This window comes from Polistes fuscatus, unplaced genomic scaffold (assembly GCF_010416935.1).
Source record: "Polistes fuscatus isolate 324 unplaced genomic scaffold, CU_Pfus_HIC Scaffold4, whole genome shotgun sequence".
Lineage (NCBI taxonomy): Eukaryota > Metazoa > Arthropoda > Insecta > Hymenoptera > Vespidae > Polistes > Polistes fuscatus.
Window position 1 is genome coordinate 4,113,640 of NW_025113118.1, and position 19,894 is coordinate 4,133,533.

The 19,894-nt window shown below is 27.3% G+C and overlaps 1 protein-coding gene across 1 annotated transcript in view; it reads left to right on the forward strand.

The window, feature by feature from the left end:
- Positions 1–19,894, forward strand: part of LOC122520866 (N-alpha-acetyltransferase 15, NatA auxiliary subunit) — a 47,971-nt gene that overhangs the window by 25,482 nt on the left and 2,595 nt on the right. The gene's annotated exons all lie outside the window — the stretch shown is intronic.

Genomic DNA, 19,894 nt, shown 5'->3' on the forward strand with positions numbered 1-19,894 from the left:
TGGCCAGGGATTTTTATTATTTTTATATATATATTTAATTTCTTTATAATTCGTAAGCAATTGTTGAAACAATTATATATCGTATCAAGTAAAATTATTTATTCAAATTAATATTTTTAATAACATAACGAAAATATACGAGATATATATTTCGTCGTCCGTCAACAAGCGCGTTATATAAGATTTATTACGCTGAATAATAATTTATAAATTTTTCGGTTCGGATAAATTCCTAATTAAATTCTATTCCCCTCCCTCCCTCTCTCCCTTCCCATCTCCACACCTTTGTACGTTTATTTCTTTATTATATAACCAATTAAAATATATTATTTTTCTGTTTCTTTTTTTTTTTTGTATCCATGAAATTTAGTTAATCATCACGAACTATAATTAAATGTATAATTTGATTTGAAATTTTTGAAATTACCGGGAAAGGTTAATTAATGGAAGAGGAAGGGGGAGAAGAATAAGCAAACATTTGTATATCATAAATGATGTTAATAACAAAAAAAATATCATAATATTATTTGTAATATGTTTATTCGCCAGAGATAGAAATAATAATAATAAGAAAAATAATAATAATAATAATATTTAATTAAATACAAACGGCGTTAAGAGTAATGTTAATTGTAGTTCGTTCCCGAATTCGAATTTGGATTCGAATTCGAATTCGAAAAGTGGGCCAAAACTTTCGTCCGTGTTTTAAATGTACGTGAGATGCATAAGGAAAGATTTCTTTTGCGCAGTACTCTCATGAATGATTATTTATAAATAAGTATGTAGAGAACGTGCAAGATCTTTCTTCTTCCCTATTGGTAAAAAAAAAAAAAAATCCCTTCTATGCTTCATGCGTAATCGTCTATGCACATAACTACAGGGAAAAAAAAAGACAAGGATAATTTCATTCATGTTTCATGCATAACTCATTGGACGAAAGTGAAACAAATCTTTCTTTCTTTCTCTTCCTTCTTTCTGTTTTTCGTATCGTTTGATTTTGTAATACTCCAAGAATGATTTATAACCAATTAAAAAAAAATATATGCATTTTCGTTAAAATTGTCGTGGTCACTTTAAGCAAAAAAAAAAATATCGTTCTCAGACGTTACACAAATGTGCGAACTTTTGAAATTACGATCTCCTGTGAAAATAAATAAATAAATAAATAAATAAATGAAATAAAAATAAATACTTCCTTGTTTCGAAGGACAGAATTATTTATGAGATCGGGTTCTCCCAATTTAAATATTTTATATATATATATATATATATCGATTTGCTAACTTTTATCGAATTCAATTAATAATTTCGTTTCGCGCGAATGATGAAAATATTTATTCGTTCATCCATGTTTTTTTTTTTTGTTTTTTTACATTGACGAGTAAAGTAATCAAGTTCGTATATTAAAATTCAAGATTTTTAATAACGCCGATTATATATTTATGGCGTAATACATTAAATAAACATATTATATCTGTTATTTCCATTAAGTAATAAATATGTAATATGTTTTATCCATTCTATCTAAAAAGAAAAAAAAAAGAAAAAAAATTGAAAAAATTGAAAAAAAAAAAACCCACACAAGTGAGAGATTGGCATTAATCATTTTTTCATTAACCATTATAACACATTATTTACTACACACAATTAGAATTTTAAATTCACGTTAAATGCATTTTACCGTGCAATCGTATCAATGCCAATTAATTTTACATCACACGCTTATACATAGATACGGTAAACGCGAATTTATTTATTATCGATACGTTTTGTAAAAAATTACTTGCATTAAAAAAAAAAGAAAAAAAGAAAACTGTTTCGCGTTAATGAAAATCTTTTTATTGTTTTTTTTTTTTTTTTTTTGGTATATATAAAAAATTTTAACCGAAAACTCTTCGTACACAACGTGCAAATTGCAAAATCACATTCGTTAGAACGGACAAACCAAAAGCAGAATGTTTCTTGGCAGTTTTCAAGAAAATAACTGTAATCATCCTGAACGGTCGCTCGCATACCGATCTCGTAATTCTCTTCTTCTTCTTTTTCTTCTTTTTGTATTTTTATTTTATATTTATTTGTTGTTGTCAACCCTCGGTGCACGTGCTTCCAATCGCAAACGATCATTTACGTATTCCGAGAAAGTAATCTCAATTTTTTGGTGTTCTTTTCTTATTTTTTTTTCTTTTCTGGATTCTTTATTCAATTTCTTACGATTGTGTGTTACGTTAATACGTATTTCGGATTATGGTGTTACAATTAATTAACTATTTTTAATTTCTTTTATTATTATTAATATTATTATTATTATTCGATATTTCAGTTACAAATGAAAATTGTTTTTTCTTTTCAATCCCCTTTTTGCGTATCGATAAATAAATTCAATCATTCCCATTTCGAGAATTGATTATTTAATTATTTTAATAAATTATTTTTATACACTGGTGCATAGTCATATAATAGTTCTGTATTTATCGAATAATATACAACAACAAAATAAAGTACGCATTTATACGTAGTACAAGTTTGCATTCCAATACAAAAAATGTCTTAATATCATTTAGTATTATTATTTAATCTCAAATTGATTGGAATATATTGAAAAAAAAAGAAAGCACATTTGTTTTCTTTTTTTTTTTATTGGTAATACTTAAATAATTTTATTACATTAGCCATGATCCATTTAGGTTCTCTTTAGGGATATACAAAATGTGCATTAAATGTATTACAAGTGCATTATAGTTATACAAAAAAAAAATTTGTGAAAATTATTAGATTGTTTTATTATTCGGTATCTTTATAAAATTGCATTTAAAAAAAAAAAAAAGAAAAAAAGAAATAAAAACCCTTATCAATTTTTTCTCTTATATATATTTCCTAATAAAAGAAAATCTAAAACAATCGATATTGTTCGATCTATAAAGGAATCGAGGTGTGCATACACACACGTTGACATTTCACGAATGTTTTACAACTTGCGTTAATTTATATTCACATGACACGCCCTGGCCACTATGTTACTCTCGCAAGTTGACATTTTCAAATATATACCAATATAGTTACATATACCTATGTGAAATATAACCAACCATGGAACAACAAACCGATAAATACAAAAAAATATAAAAATAAAAAAACGTGAACAATGAGACTCAAACAATGAACAAAGGGGAAACATATTTTAATAACAATATATATTTCTCTCTAGAATGAATCGAATTTCTCTAACACCTCGATACGATGATAATATTCAAATTAATATAATAAACAAAATAATCAAATAAATAAATAAATTGCGGAGAATAAAAATGTTGATATAATAATAATATATTAAACGACTTGAGAATACTGCGTGGTGTTGTAGGTGGTATGGGATTCCTATATAAATATAAAAAAAAATAAATAAATAATAATAATAATAAAAAAGAAAGAAAAAACATTAAAACGAGATATAAATCTTTCGAAAGATGCAAAGATGCTAATATTTTCGACAGAGAGGAGCCAACGAAAAAATTCGATTAAAAAAAAGAAAAAAGAAAAAATCTTATACAAGTGGAACGATTAATCTTTGAATCATGGTACGACGACCTTACGACCTTCAAACGTTATCCTCGATGCATCTGGAGGATGCTACCAAATTAGGACAGGCTTGCTACTCGAGTATTTTTCCCTCTCTCTCTCTCTCTCTCTCTTTTTCTCTCTCTAAGAATTCTGCGGTTTTGTATCCCGATGTTTATAGCAGCACGCATATTTTTTTTATTGCATTCCATTCTCTCTATCTCTTTCTATTTCTATTTGTTACCTCTAATGACGTCGCAAATCTCAATCATCATATTCTCGGACTATGATGACGGCATCATTCGAACACGAGGCGCCTTTGTGATGACGTATTATAATAAGTAAATCACTATGTCATCGTTGGTGGAGACAATTTTTACTTTTGATTCATAATTCTGGACTTTTTTTTTCTTTCTCTCTCCCTTTATTATTTTTTTTTTCTTCTTTTGAACAACGTACAGGGTGTACCGTTCGAATTTATTTCGTTAGAAATATTAAATTGGCAACTAAGTTCCCACAGTCTTTTTTTTTTAATTTTAATTTTAATTTTAACATTCCGTGTGTCATTTTAATCCTTCCAGTACTGTGGGCGCATATATGCGTCCAACGAATGCAATCTAATCTTGACTAAGGACGCATATATGCGTTTGTCAATTTTTTCGATCTTTCTTGCCTCGAAATTCTTTTTCTTTTTATTTTTTTTTTCTTCTTTTGAACAACGTACAGGGTGTACCGTTCGAATTTATTTCGTTAAAAATATTAAATTGGCAACTAAGTTCCCACAGTCTTTTTTTTTTTTTTTAATTTTAATTTTAACATTCTGTGTGTTATTTTAATCCTTCCAGTACTGTGGGCGCATATATGCGTCCAACGAATGCAATCTAAGCTTGACTAAGGACGCATATATGCGTTTGTCAATTTTTTCGATTTTCCTTGCCTCGAAATTCTTTTTCTTTTTATTTTTTTTTATTTTTTTGAACAACGTACAGGGTGTACCGTTCGAATTTATTTCGTTAGAAATATTAAATTGGCAACTAAATTCCCGTAATCTTTTATTTTTTTTAATTTTAATTTTAATTTTAACATTCCGTGTGTCATTTTAATCCTTCCAGTACTGTGGACGCATATATGCGTCCAACGAATGCAATCCGCGTTGACTAAGGACGCATATATGCGTTTTTCAATTTTTTCAATCTTCCTTGCCTGGAAATTCTTTTTCTTTTTTATTTTTTTATTTTATTTAATCAAAATAGTTAAACATTAATAGAAAAATCATTCAATGAGTTAAATGTTTTTGGCATAATGTTTTACAAATCATTCGAAAGATATCTTGTTCTAACGGAATAAATGTTCTGCTTTCTTTTTTTTTTGTTCAAACTAATTTATGTGTTAATTTTTAGATTATATTTGTTATAAATTATTTTATTGAAAAATAAACTTTGAAAAAAATTTCAAGGAAGAAACCGAAGGGAACTCAGTCGCCAATACAAATGTTTCTGATATTTTTGCCATTGTATAGAAAAAAAAATGAAAATTAAAATAACAAAATGGTTCTGACCAAAGGAGGGGTTGGGGAAACGTATTATTTATTACTTAATTTTTATTAAATCATTTTTAAATCATTTTTATTAAATCATATTTATTAATATCAACCGTTTGTTTGATATTTCTTTTCTTTTTTCTTTTTTTTTTTTTTTAAGATCATCAGGAAAATAAGAAAATATTTCGAAGGATTAAAATGAATGGGGTAGTTTTCGATACAAGCTACGTATTTTCTTATGATATTTCAGTATTTTTGTTTCACCTTTTTCCACATTTTCTTCGTTGGCACACGCGCGTACGCGTTATTAAAAAATGTTTTCATGAAAAATGAAATGAAATGAACTTTCCATTCTATATGATAAAAAAATATATGTTTCCTTCGAACTAATAAGGTGTTCTCCGTTATTACATTTTCAATAATTCTTATTTCTTTCTTTTTTTTATTTCTATTTATTTTCATCAAAATTAATAAATAAAAAGATAACGAAGATTAGAACAAGAGGGTGCACCCTGTATATAACGTAATAACTTTTTGTTTTCCCACGAAACTTCTGACTCATGTTATTAAAGGAAATAATTATTAGAAAAAGAGAGAGAGAGAGAGAAGAAGAAGAAGAAGAAAAAATGATGAAACAAGGACACAAAACACGAGATATGTTTCGGAGTTCATCCGGATTTCCAAGTATGGTTCATCTCGTCAGGAATCCTCTAACTTTTTTTTTTCTCACGTAGGAAAGGGGAAAATATAGAAGAAAATTAATTGATTATTATTATTATTACTATTACTACTATGATTAATGTAAGTTACCTTTTTATACATACTCGTGAGAACGTGACTCACCTATTCGACGAACAGAGGATCCGATCTTCGAGACAAGATTTATCAAGGTCGTCTCAGTCGTCCTTCGTTAAAAGTTGCCAACTTTAGTTAGCGCCAGTCGTTGGAATTCATTCCCCACGTGTTCAACTATCTTTCTTTATTTTTGAATATCTTCGAATTAATATATTAGTTTTTATTTTTTTTTGTTTCTTCCCATATATACATAATCGAAATCTGGAAACACGTTTCGATCAGCTTTTTTTTTCTTTTTCTTTGATAAATTTTGTTCACGATCGTTAAAACATTAAAGAATCATTTATGGAATGACTTTTTAATTGAAATAAATATATTGTTTGGGTTTCTGTACTTTTTTTTTTTTTTTTTTTTTTTTTTAATATTCAATTCATAATATCTAAACATTTAATATATTTACATTTTTACTATTTAATTTTCAAATTAATCGATTTATTAAATACTTTTTCTTACGTACGAATCCGGAAAAATTATTATTTTCGAACGATTTGCGCAATGTTTCCGAAAAAACAAAAAAAATTATAATTATTTATTACCATACGCGAAATTTTCTTTTTAATATTCAACGTAAAATATTTGAAGGTTTTTATTTAACTGACATCCTTCTATAAGATTAAATATTATAAATATAGATAAATATATATAAACGTTTCGAGAAATAGAATACACCTAAATTATGTTTTTACACGATAGAGGTACGTTCTCGAAGAAATATGTTTTTATAAAACAGAATTCGCGTAAGAAAAATTTATCGAAAAATTAGAAGATCGAGTTTGTTTCCAATCTTCAGAATAAAATCAACGAAATATAAATACAACAAAAACTGTGAGTTTTTTAAATTGTCATCTTAGGTTAAAAACATAAATTTGCGTAAAAAAAAAACAGTATTGGTTGTTTTTCCATTCGGTTTATTAAAAAAATATTTTTTTATAATTCTAATGTTTCATATATTAAATTTATAAAAAAATATATAAATAATATTATAATACATATAAAAAAAATATACAAAAATTAATAATTTTAAAATGTTTATAAATTATAAAATATATAAAATATAATTTTAAAAAATATTATAAAATAAAATAAAAATAAATTAAATTAAAATTTAAAAAATATTATAAAATAAAATAAAAATAAATTAAATTAAAATTTCAAAAAATTATAAAATATAATTTATAAAATAATATATATATGATTTTGAACAGTATCATAAAGTATGGGAAATTCATTTTTCTTCGTGTCATTCAGATATAACGGATGTACGATACGTAAGATTGAATCGTTCGCTTTTCTACAATTCCATATTTAACGTATCACGTTTAACTAGCTTATACAAACACACGCATACACATACGCACACGCATGCAATTACAGGAATCCGGGTAATTAAAGAAGTACTGCTCAATCGCATATTCACATCCGGATTTGGATTCGACGTAACCAGATATTTCTGAATGGAATATACGTATACCTATATATATATACATATATATGTGCATGTGTGTGTGTGTTTATGCATCCTATATCCATTTCTATGCGAATATGCGAATATTCGTATTTTGCGTATATATGGGGGACGGATATCCGGGTAATAATGAAGACTAGACGTAAAAAAAAAAAAAAGAAAAAGGAAAGAACCGTATCGAGATATCAAAACCCTAGAAGAAAAAAAAGTAAAAAAAAAAAATAAAATAAAAGGAGAAGAAGATAATTGGAATGTGGAAAAAGAAATATGTTGATCCTGTCTATCTTTTGACATTTAAGACTTACCTAGCTAAATGAGGATTTACAATCCGACATTTCGAGCATCTTAAAATGGATGGACTCTTGGAAACCGGTCAACGAGTAGTTTTATTTTTTATTTATTTTTTTCTTTTTTTTTTCTTTTTTTCTTTTAATTATCATTATTATTATTATTATTATTCTTTTGTATTCTTTTTTGTTCTTTATTTTTTCTTTTTTTTTTTTTTTGTTTTTTATTTATTTTGCAGAAGATACAATCGCGAATCACGAAATATTTCTTTTTGAAAATTATTCGAGAACGTCTTTCGTATTTTACTTTTTCTTTTTTTTTTTTCTAGATATTTTTACAAATTAACTGTACACGAGACTTCCATTATTATTTCACGAACAAAACGTAGGATTAAATCTTGTTTTCTTTTTTGTTGTCTTTTTTTTATTTGCAAATGATACTATCCCAAAATAATAATCATTGAAAAAACCTCTCGAGTATATCAAAAAACTAGACGAGCGTTTTTATCGACTATCAAAAAATTACTAATCCTTTCGCTTATTTTTCTTTTTTTTTTTTTTTATATTTATATTTTAATATTCCAATGTTACACACACAACTAATATTTATATTTTTGTTTTAAATTAATTGCACTGAAGTAAAGGAGAAAGAGAGATTTTTAAATTAAATTTTAACATTGCAATCTTACGATTAAATTTTTTTTTACATATATATTTATTTTTTGTAAATTTTCTCGATCCTTTTGTTAAATCTTTTTTTTTTTTTTTTCTTTTGAATGGCTCGTTTTCTAACGTTATTATAGAAAAGCGAGAAGGTAGTTTCACCTGCTCATTAACGAGACAAACGGCACCTACCTCTTGGGAACTGGGTCGACTCGCTTGATTTCAAGATCACGTCGTCGTTAAAGTTGCACTTTGTCTTGCAACCACCGATGTCATGGTCTACCTTCATCCTAGATTATCGTTATTTCATCTACCTCAAGCGCTATTAATTTTTTACCCCCACCCCTCCTTCCACATATTAAAACATTTTTCAAACTTAAATCGTATTTCTAACTTTTTCCCCGTTTAATTCGTACGATTGTTCTTTCAAACGATTTATTCATTTCGATATCGTATATAAATGGATTTATGTATTGCAGTTTATTTGTTTAAACAAAAATAGAAAAAAAAATCGTATAAGAAAATATTTTGCAACCTTTGCAACAGGACAAAATTCATTTCCAATGAAAACCACGTACTATTTGTTGATAAACTTCGTAAATACAAGTTTGGAAAACATTTTCTCGTTCTTTTTTATCCGCTTAAAGTACAAAGTTATAGTTCAACCCAGTTACTATTACATATTGCACATCCTTTATTCATCGTGAAAAATGTTAGTAAATTAAAAAATAAAAAAATATTACTTTCGATTTAATCGTATCATATTAATTTGAGAAAAGTTGGAAAGTCTTTCGTGTATCTCTTCGTGAGAAAATTCTTTGAGAGTGGAGAACGTGTTTTAAAATGACAATGATTATTCTTCATACCTTAACAATGAAACTTAAATCTATTATCCGAGTCATTTTCAATGCGTTTATCCGAGCAAAGGTGAACTTTCTAAACGCGATTAGGATTATTCTTTGCTAGGGAACGAAATTATTTCTTTGTTCTTTTGAAACTTTTTTAAAAAAAAAAAAAAAGAAAATAATTGCGACAAAATCTTAACTTTATTTTTCTTATCTTGTTTTTGTTTGTTCTTTTTTTTTTCTTTTTCAAACTTGGTAGGATTGAAGGAACATGTTTGATAAATTCTACACTATCACAAACTTTCCTATCGTATCGTTCGTTAACAAAATAATTACTTTATTCTTTTGAAACTTTTTAGAAAAAGGAAAATATTATGACAAAATGTTTTCTAATTTTGTTTTACTTTTCTTTTCTTTCTTTTTTTTTTTAAACTTGATACCATTCGAAACGATCATCCCCCTGAACTTTCCTGTCATTTTATTCATTACAAAAAATAATTCATTTATTCTTTAAAAAAGGAAAATATTGCGACGAAATGTTAACTTAATTTTTCCTCATTTGTTTTATATTTTTTTTTAAACTCGAAACGACACCCTCCCCCTCCCTCTCCCAACGAACTTTCCTTTCATTTTCTTCATTAAAAAATATAATTCATTTATTCTTTAAAAAAGGAAAATATTGCGACGAAATGTTAACTTAATCTTTCCTCATTTGTTTTATTATTTTTTTTTTAAACTCGATACGACACACCCTCCCTCTCCCTCTCCCAACGAACTTTCCTGTCATTTTATCCATTAAAAAAAATAATTCATTTATTCTTTAAAAAAGGAAAATATTGCGACGAAATGTTAACTTAATTTTTCCTCATTTGTTTTATTCATTTTTTTTTTAAACTCGATACGACACATCCTCCCCCTCCCTCTCCCAACGAACTTTCCTGTCATTTTATCCATTAAAAAAAATAATTCATTTATTCTTTAAAAAAGGAAAATATTGCGACGAAATGTTAACTTAATTTTTCCTCATTTGTTTTATTATTTTTTTTTTAAACTCGATACGACACATCCTCCCCCTCCCTCTCCCAACGAACTTTCCTGTCATTTTCTTCATTAAAAAAAATAATTCATTTATTCTTTAAAAAAGGAAAATATTGCGACGAAATGTTTAATTTTTCCTCATTTGTTTTATATTTTTTTTTAACTCGAAACGACACCCTCCCCCTCCCTCTCCCAACGAACTTTCCTGTCATTTCTTCATTAAAAAATATAATTCATTTATTCTTTAAAAAAGGAAAATATTGCGACGAAATGTTAACTTAATCTTTCCTCATTTGTTTTATTATTTTTTTTTTAAAACTCGATACGACACACCCTCCCCCTCCCTCTCCCAACGAACTTTCCTGTCATTTTCTTCATTAAAAAAAATAATTCATTTATTCTTTAAAAAAAGGAAATATTGCGACGAAATGTTTAATTTTTCCTCATTTGTTTTATTTTTTTTTTTTTTTTTTAAACTCGATACGATTCGAAACGACACCCTCCCTCCCCCTCCCTGTCCCAACGAACTTTCCTCTCCGATAAGATTTTTCCTTTCGCTCGTGGAATTAGAAATTCGTGGCAAAGTTCTGTTGTCGAATGTGTGTGATGTTTTCGTTTCGTTCGTACGTTGAATTCGCTCGCGTTCTCCATAATATAATACTCGTCATTAAGAATTCCGTCTCGGTGCGTTGTCAGTATTTTTACACGAACAATGACCTTCCCCGGGCAGAATAGTATACGGCGAAAGTGTCATCGTCGTCGTCGACAGTGCATGTCACCGGTTATATATATACATACACACATATACATATACATATACATATATACACAACCATTCGTTACTTTCCCTCTGATCCGTCGCGAATTCGAAGTGAATTTCATTTTCTCTCTCTCTCTTTCTCTCTTTTTACGAAATTCTTCTTTAAATTGTTCCCTTACCCCACCTTACCCCCACCTTACCCCCACCTTACCCCCACCACACTACACCACACCATACCCCTTCTAATTTCGAAACAAAAATTCAATAATCGATGAAATTAAAAAAATCGATTCGCGGGTTTTCCCTTTTAAAATGAAATATTTCTATTTTCGTTATTGATTTATTGCCATGATTTCTAACCGAATTCCTTTCTCCCCTTCCCCCTCCCCCACCAGTCCTCTCTCTTTCTCTCTCTTTACGAAATTTCTTCTAAACCAAATTCTTGTTCCTGGTCTATGAAGCGTAAACGAATTTATTTCTTTCTTTCTTTTTTTTTTCTCTTATTCTGAATTCTACCAAAAATACCATAGCCATGGGATCGGCAAGTAAATTTCGTTTCTCCTCCTCTTTCCTTTTTTTTTCTTTTTTATATCAAATTCCTTCTCACCAGATTCTTTAAAAAAAAAAAAGAAAAAAAATAATAATATTATAATAATATTCTTCTCCTTTCTCCCCCCCCCCATAAGGTTTAACGTTTCTTTCAAGTTTGTTGTTCCGTGAAGCGAAAATGAATGAGCTAATTTTGTTTTTTCTTTTTTTTCTGATATTAAAAAGAGTAACATCTGGCAGGTGGTAGTGGTGATTGTGGTGATGGTGGTGATATTCGAGTTGGTAACGTGAAAGAGTGAGAAAGAGAGAGAGAGAGAGAGAAAAAGAAGAATAGGAAGGGGGGGAAAGGGGTCGTAGAAGTTTTAACTTGCGTAATAATTCTCTCCTTTCCTTGTGTTTTGTTACTCGTACAAACGGGGGTAGTGGTGGGGGAAGGGGTAGGAGTAGGGGGGGAAGAACCATAAGGCATGCATGTGCATTCTCGCGTTAAAGCTTCTAAAATATATATCCGTGTTCGTAAAAGGGCAATATCGAATCTGATGTATATATTTAAAACTTGTTTCTCACCTTTTATTCTTTTACTAAATAAACTTGCATTTTTTACGGTATGGAAAACAGCACCAACGCGAATCTATTTAGAAAACCTAGAAAACTTTCGCTTGAGATATCTAATCGCCGATATTATCCAATCAAATATCATGTTTAATATGTATGTGTGGTTTGTGTATTTGTGTTGCCATGAAAGACCGAAATTGGAGAATGTCCAAGATTCACACGGTGAATGACAACATGTATCAAATATGTATACGGTTAAAGATCGAATATTTAGGTTTATTCTTATGCATTGATATTTCGAACATACGCCAAGCGATTATGTATACACGTATACAGGGTGGTCCACTAATTATTAGTATTTAAATATATTTGTTATTTGTTATAATATATAAAAATATTTTATATACAAAACTTAGATAACATGAAGAGTGGTGCATAAGGTTGGGTAAATATTTTTTGTGTGGGTGGAGGCGTATAGAAATTTTTAATAATAGTTAACGGACCACCCTATATATATATATTATATTAATATAAAATGTTTATGCGTTGATTTACATACGTGAAATATATCTCTCTAATCTGAAATTTAAGCGTATATTATAAAATTGATATATAAAAATTCTAATTAAAATTCTAAATAATATCTAATACTTTTATTTATTTCTTACGTAACGCTTATTTTTTTTTTATTTTTTTTTATAGATCTTTATAGCTCTCTTGCAACGTTTGAATATTTAATTGCAATATATTTAAACTTTCAATTTGGGAGATATTGATTTACGATTAAAAAAAACAAACAAATTGTATTCAATAACAAATCGTTATTTCTTCGAAATTTGTATAGAAAATATTGCAAGCTCGTATCTTTATTCTCGCGACACTTTATAATATAATATTATATACATACACACACACATATATATTTATTTTTATTTTTAAATAAAATAATATAAATAAATATATGAATATATAATATAATTAACAATATATTTATATTTAAATTTTAATTAATGATTATATATATATATATATATATACTATTAATGATACTGTGTGACTCATAGAAAATGAAAGACAATAGGTACGAACTTTCTTCTATTCTTTAACGTTCTTTTTTTAATTTTTTTTTTTTTTTGTATTCCAACATGAGAAGTTAACATTCCAATATGGTGTCTCGTGTATTCACTCCGATCTTACGATACAAGGCAAGAAGGAAGGCCTTTCCATTGGTAAAGATACCCACGTTGATTCCTCCGTCTTCTACAAGCTCCCTTTCTTATTTCTCTTTACGTGTGCCACGCCCTGAGTATCTTACCCAGTTAAAACGTTTGATACAACACCCTTCACCGATCAAGAATACCGATATACATAAGTATAATAATACGTACTTGTGCCATACATATATATATATATATATATAATAGTAAATCAACTTTGTTGAATAATACGAGACTTGAGATACGAGATTCTTGAATTATATCTCATTTATAGATCATTTTATATCTATAAAGATTTCAAAGAAATCTAATTTTTAATATTTCGTTTTATTTTATATTTTATTATACGTTACTATTTTTTTTTTATTTTTCATTTTATTTACGTATTTAATAAATACGATGAAATCAATTTAATTGAAAATAATTTGCACACACTTATACATATTTATATAATTAATTTAGAAAAAAGTATAAAAATGATCGACCAATCTTACGTTATTGCGTATCGAAAAGAAGAAAAAAATTTGTCGAAGTTCGAAAGATAAGAAATAAAATAATTACAATCTAACAGGGGTTAAAACTCATGAAATAACATTTAACGTTATCCTTTCACTCGTTATAAATATTCATGGAAATGATTAATCGTATTGTAAAAAGATAATTCAAGTGTATTATATTGTTCTCTTCTCGATAACCCCCTCTTCTTCCCCCCGTTCGTTCTATTTTCTACTTTAACGTCCATTAACGTCATCTAAAACGAACGAATGAAGGAAAAGCAGAAGAAAAAGGAAAAAAAAAAAAAAGAAAAAATAGGAGAAAGAAAAATATTTTTCGAGTAACGTCGTACGACTCTGTGATGATATAAGCAAAAAAAGAAAGAAAAAGAAAAGAAAAAAAAATATAATAAAGGCACCATTTATCTATGACGCGAACGTTCTCGGAAATATTTCTTATTAAATGATCCATATTAAAGATGATCGTTTAAGAAATGGTTGATACTTTGAATATCTCATTTATGTTTATAATGCTTACGTATATTAAACGAGTTCTTCGAAATCTAACGGTTGTTGATGATGTATACCACCTACTTGTTTATAATTTCTTATTCGTATAATCAAAATAAATGAAATGAATTATAATATTAATACTCATACTGTATTATTATATAAACATAATATTAATTAATATCGTAATAATATCACATTTTATTATAATTTTATAAATTAAATTTTCGTAAACGATTAGAACAAATCCTAATTGTATAAACGCGTATAATATATGAATATAATGCAAATTAATATCGTATAATAATCTCACAGTTTATTATTATTTTTTAAATTAAATTTTCGTAAACGAATAGAACAAATTTTATTTTTATAAGCGCAATTTTTAATACAGACTCGTATTATCTTTAAAACGATATATCACAAGGAAATGTTTTCTAATATAATATTTCGAGGTATAGATGTGTGGGGAGGGGGTGGTAGTAACTCGGGGATGATATTTTAAATATTATTGTAAGTTTCGTCGATATTTAAATAAATCTCTTTGTTGTTGTTTTTTTTCTTTTTAAATAAAAATTACTTCAATCAAAAATTACTTCAATCGAATCTTTTTCAACACTGAAAAAGATGATACTGTTATATATAACTGTTATCAATTAATTATACGTATTATAATGTTATTTTTATTTTCTTTACCTATTTATAAATAATTTCATTTAATACACACTCACACAAATTCCCTCTTTTCATTTTTTTTCTCTTTAATCGTTGTTCAGATAATATTGCAACTTTGAAAAAGATGATACTGTTACATATAACTGTTATCAATTAATTATACGTATTATAATGTTATTTTTATTTTCCTTACGTATTTATAAATAATTTCATTTAACATTCTCTCTATTATTTTTCTTTTTCTTAGCTCATTTATTTCTCTCTAATCATTCAAGCAAAAATATCAGGATATAGTTAAAAACCATTACCGTTGCATCTTACGTAAATAGCATTCTGATTTATGTTAGCTCACGATAATCGAATGTTTACAACTCGATTGTCGGCGACTTTGATGAAAATACGTCTCCTACGTGTCCTCCTATCATTCTTTTTCTTTCTCTCTCTCTCTCTCTTTCTCTTTTTGTAGAATTTGTTCAGATATACACAAACCACGTCACGATTCGATCAAAAGACATTTTTACAACTCGTACGTGAAATGATGTAATAAACGTTAATAACCACGTATCATTATCAACATAATCGATTCGATACATATATATACAATACATACTCATTACATATTACACGCATACTTGATACATGAATTAGTGTATATTACTTTTCTTCTATTTTGTGCAACGACGACTAAATCTAAAGAAACGCACAAAGTGATGCATGCCGCTTTTATAATAACTGGATAAATTATGTTATATGCTAGTTATACAGAAAAAAAATAAAAAAGAAAAAAAACATACACACACACACACACACACACACAGATTCACAAAGTTGATATCATCATCGGCACAAGATCAAAAACTAATTAAACGGATAAGAAACGTTTTAAAAATCCTCCCATTCGTCGTTATTTTAATAATTAATAACTAAAGTTTTCCTCTCTGAGAAATCACTTAGACTCTTGCGTGCAAATATTATGCATTTCGTGTTGAACCTCGGATCATTCTCTTTTTTATTGTTTTTTTTTTTTTCCTTTTACAATCCGCGAAGAGAGTTAAAGAAGACAAAATGGTATAATAATAATTATAATCGTTCCTAACAATTTCAATAAAATGTAAATTAATTTCTTATCGTTGTGTTTTGTGTTTTGGAAATAAAATAAAAAGAAATAACTTCAAAAAAAAAAAAAAGCAGAGAAAAATAACAATGCGGCGATTGGTTAAAATAATAATTTCTGAGACGCGTGTATTTTTTATTTTTTATTTTTATTATAAATTTGTATTCTTCGCAAATCAAAACAGAAAAAATAGATAGACAGGAAAAAAATAATATTACAATTATAATAATTACAACGTTCGTTTGGTACCGTGCGAATTTCCTTTTCTTTTCTTCTTCTTCTTTTTTTTTCTCCTTTATTTTTTTTGTAAATAATAATTTTTCGTTCAAAACAATGCAGCAATAATAATAATAATAATAATAATAACAACAACAATAATTGCAGTGTCATAGCCGATACGAAAATGTTCATGGTATGGTAAATAAAATAATTTTATCATCGTCTACTATTCAACAACCTGACAAGAGATTTATGTGTTTTGTTTTTTTTATATTTTTTTTCTTTTTTAACGACCGACAACGTTCTTGAACTTCCGGTTATTCAACGTGTCCGAACTTGACAACGTAATACGGATTTCCGTGATAAACACTATAACGTCGTAAAAATAACTTCGTTTATATTAAACGAACATTTTGTATTGTTGTTACTTCGTACACGAATCGTAAATATATTTTTCTTACCTGCGTGCAATAATTATTTAATATTTCAATATTATTATTTCGTTATATATAATATGCGACGCTATTTATAATATCATTTTTTTTGTTGTGAAATATTAAAACAAAACGTATAATTTATTAACAATATATATTTTTGTTGGTAACTTTTTTATAAAAAAAAAAAAGAAAAAAAAGAAAGGAAAATTATGCAAATACGAATATAAATATATATATATATTTTTTTTTGCTTGAATTAAGGTACAAAGTGAAATATAATTTAAACGTGCCTCTACTAACCTTTCTTTCTTCTTCAATTTAACATCTAATTGTCGCTTATGATAATATTATTTTGCATTCTTTGTGTCCTTGTGCTACAATGTACCTGTCATTTCGCCGTTGGTCTACTTTGTCTAATCGTTGCTTGTTGTTTTACCTGACAAAATACGAATCTATCGTTCCTATTTCTTTTTATCCTATCTTCATTATTATTATTTAATATAATTTATTTGTCCTTCTCATTTCTTTGTGTTTCCTATCTTAATTATTAATTATTATTATTATAATTTTATTTTTTTTTTAGATATTATTGATATTTCTATTAATTATTTATCACAATACTTAACGTTTAAATGATCGTATATTATTTCTCGTTAGGAAATAATAAAACATATAGTTATAAGAAATTAAAAATCCACGTTATCTATTATAAAGATAGTTTTTAAAATAAGTTTAATTAATTGTATGATATTTTTAATAGCATGTTTCATTATGCATAAGCGTGTACACGCACAAAAGTTACCATGAAAAGTGATTTTTAAAAAGCGAACAAAATAAAAAAATAATTACACGGATATAAACTTGTACGTATAAAATAAATAAAAATAAAAGAATTAATCTCTCGTAAGTAATAATTTTTAAATTAAGAAATATGAAAAATAAAATATCCTTCGTATCATCTATCACCAATACTCGATAATAAAATTAAAAAAAATAACTTAAAAAGAAAAAACAAAAATATCGATCATTCGTTTCGATCGATCATGATCGTTTGCAATAGCAAATGGATTTATTCTTAGATAAGAACGTGGGAGTTAATAATCACGTGTAAGAACACGGTAACGGTGTTGAGATGTTTTTGAAGGTGCGGTCTTGCATTGAATATAACCGGATAAAACGATTTCGTTTCGCTTTAAAGTCCAAACGCAAGATACCTGTTACGTTAACGGTCTGCCATCCATGGTAAATGCTATGGAATGGAAAAACGTTTCTAGATGGTCTTAACGTTGAATCATTCTAATAATTGACAATGAACGGTTATAACTGTTGCTTACCAATTCACGGTCTAATACGAATTGTACATTATTATTATTATTATTTTTATTATTATTATTAAAAACTAAAGACAAAAATTTATTGTTATTTTACATTACCTCACGGTGATTAATCGAAAATCAAACAATCGTAAACGATTTGTTCCATTTTTATATATATATATACATGGACGTGTGTTTGTGTGTATGTATCTGTGTATATGTTGAAAAATGAATTTTTATAAATTAATTAATTCTATTCTTTTAAAAACACTTTAACTATCACTTTAATATTACACATTTACCCATATTGGCTACAATTTTAATATGAAATATAAAACAATAATGGCGTCGGTTATCAATATGGCGGAGTCCAACGTATTAAATTTGATCTCGTTCGTATAGATTAATGTCATACTCGATTGGTATAACTATAAAAAAAAAAGAAAGAAGAGAAAAAATTAGTTATTCCATTTATTTAAATATATATATATGAAATATTTCAATTGTTATTACTCGTTGACGCAACCCTGTGACACATTTGTAATAATAATTATTTTTTAAAAAGTATCGAAATGTGTTAAGAAAATAAATTAAAACTTATTATATGAATATGAAATAACAGAAGTGATTTAGAAAACGTTAGAAAATTAGATACATCTAATCGCATCCACGCATCCCTCGATAAAAAAGGATGCGATTAGCATAAGACGCGTATTTCGCGTTGATTGGTTGGTTGGTTGGTTGGCAGTGGTGGGGGGTGATGCAGCTCGTGATTTCTACTTACTTAACATTCCTACGCGTGTACTTCTCGTGTACTAAGCGTGCAAGGTCCTCACCTTCTTTATCAAGGATACAAAAATTCCGCCTAAGATTCTTGCATTATCCATTTATTTAATTAATTAAGTTCGTGATTCTCTCGTTCGTACAAAATCTAATCGTATTCGTTAAACGAATTTTATTTATTCCACGATCCAATAAACACATTGGCCATTTCAAACATTGACTTTTGTGCTTTTCGTTCGATGGTTTTATATTCTTCTTCTTTTTTTTTTTTCTTTATCACATTTTTATCGATCTTATCGAATTTTATCTCGTTTGATCGTTAAAAATGACATTCAATCATGATTTGCTTTTTTATTTTCTTAACACTGCATCACGACTATAAAAAAAATATATATATATATACATATTCTCTCTTTTAAATGTCTAAAAAGATAATAATAAACCACGTTTAAACTAAATTTATTTCATAATCTGTATTTTAATACAATTCTTTTTTTTTTCTCTTCTTCTTTTTTCATCATACGTTTTTCTAGGAGATATATTTTATTTTTACAACCCGCTTAGCGAGCCGTATTTCTTTTCTTTTTTTGTTATATGCATTTTGATTTTTTGTCAGTCGCCGCCTATATTCGTTTAATTTATTTTACATGGTATTAAAAAAAAAAAGAAAAAAAAAGAAGAAGAATTGAAGGATAATATTTTTTACGTAATTTTGAAACAGGAAATATCTTTGAAATCCAAAGCTCTCCTTTTTTTCTTTGGCAATTCTCCTACGCTATTTATTTATGGGAGCTCCGAATTTACGAAGCATGTCAGTGCTCTCTCTCTCTCTCTCTCTCACTCACCTAATCAAACTTCAACTATAATTCGTTATGTAATTGGAAAGCGCGTTTCCTCCTCGTTGCACTATAAATTCATTATTAATTCGAGAGTAATTAAAAGTCGTCGAACATGTGGAATCCGTCTATATAACGCAACCTATTATATTTATTATACGCACGTAAATATATCACACTA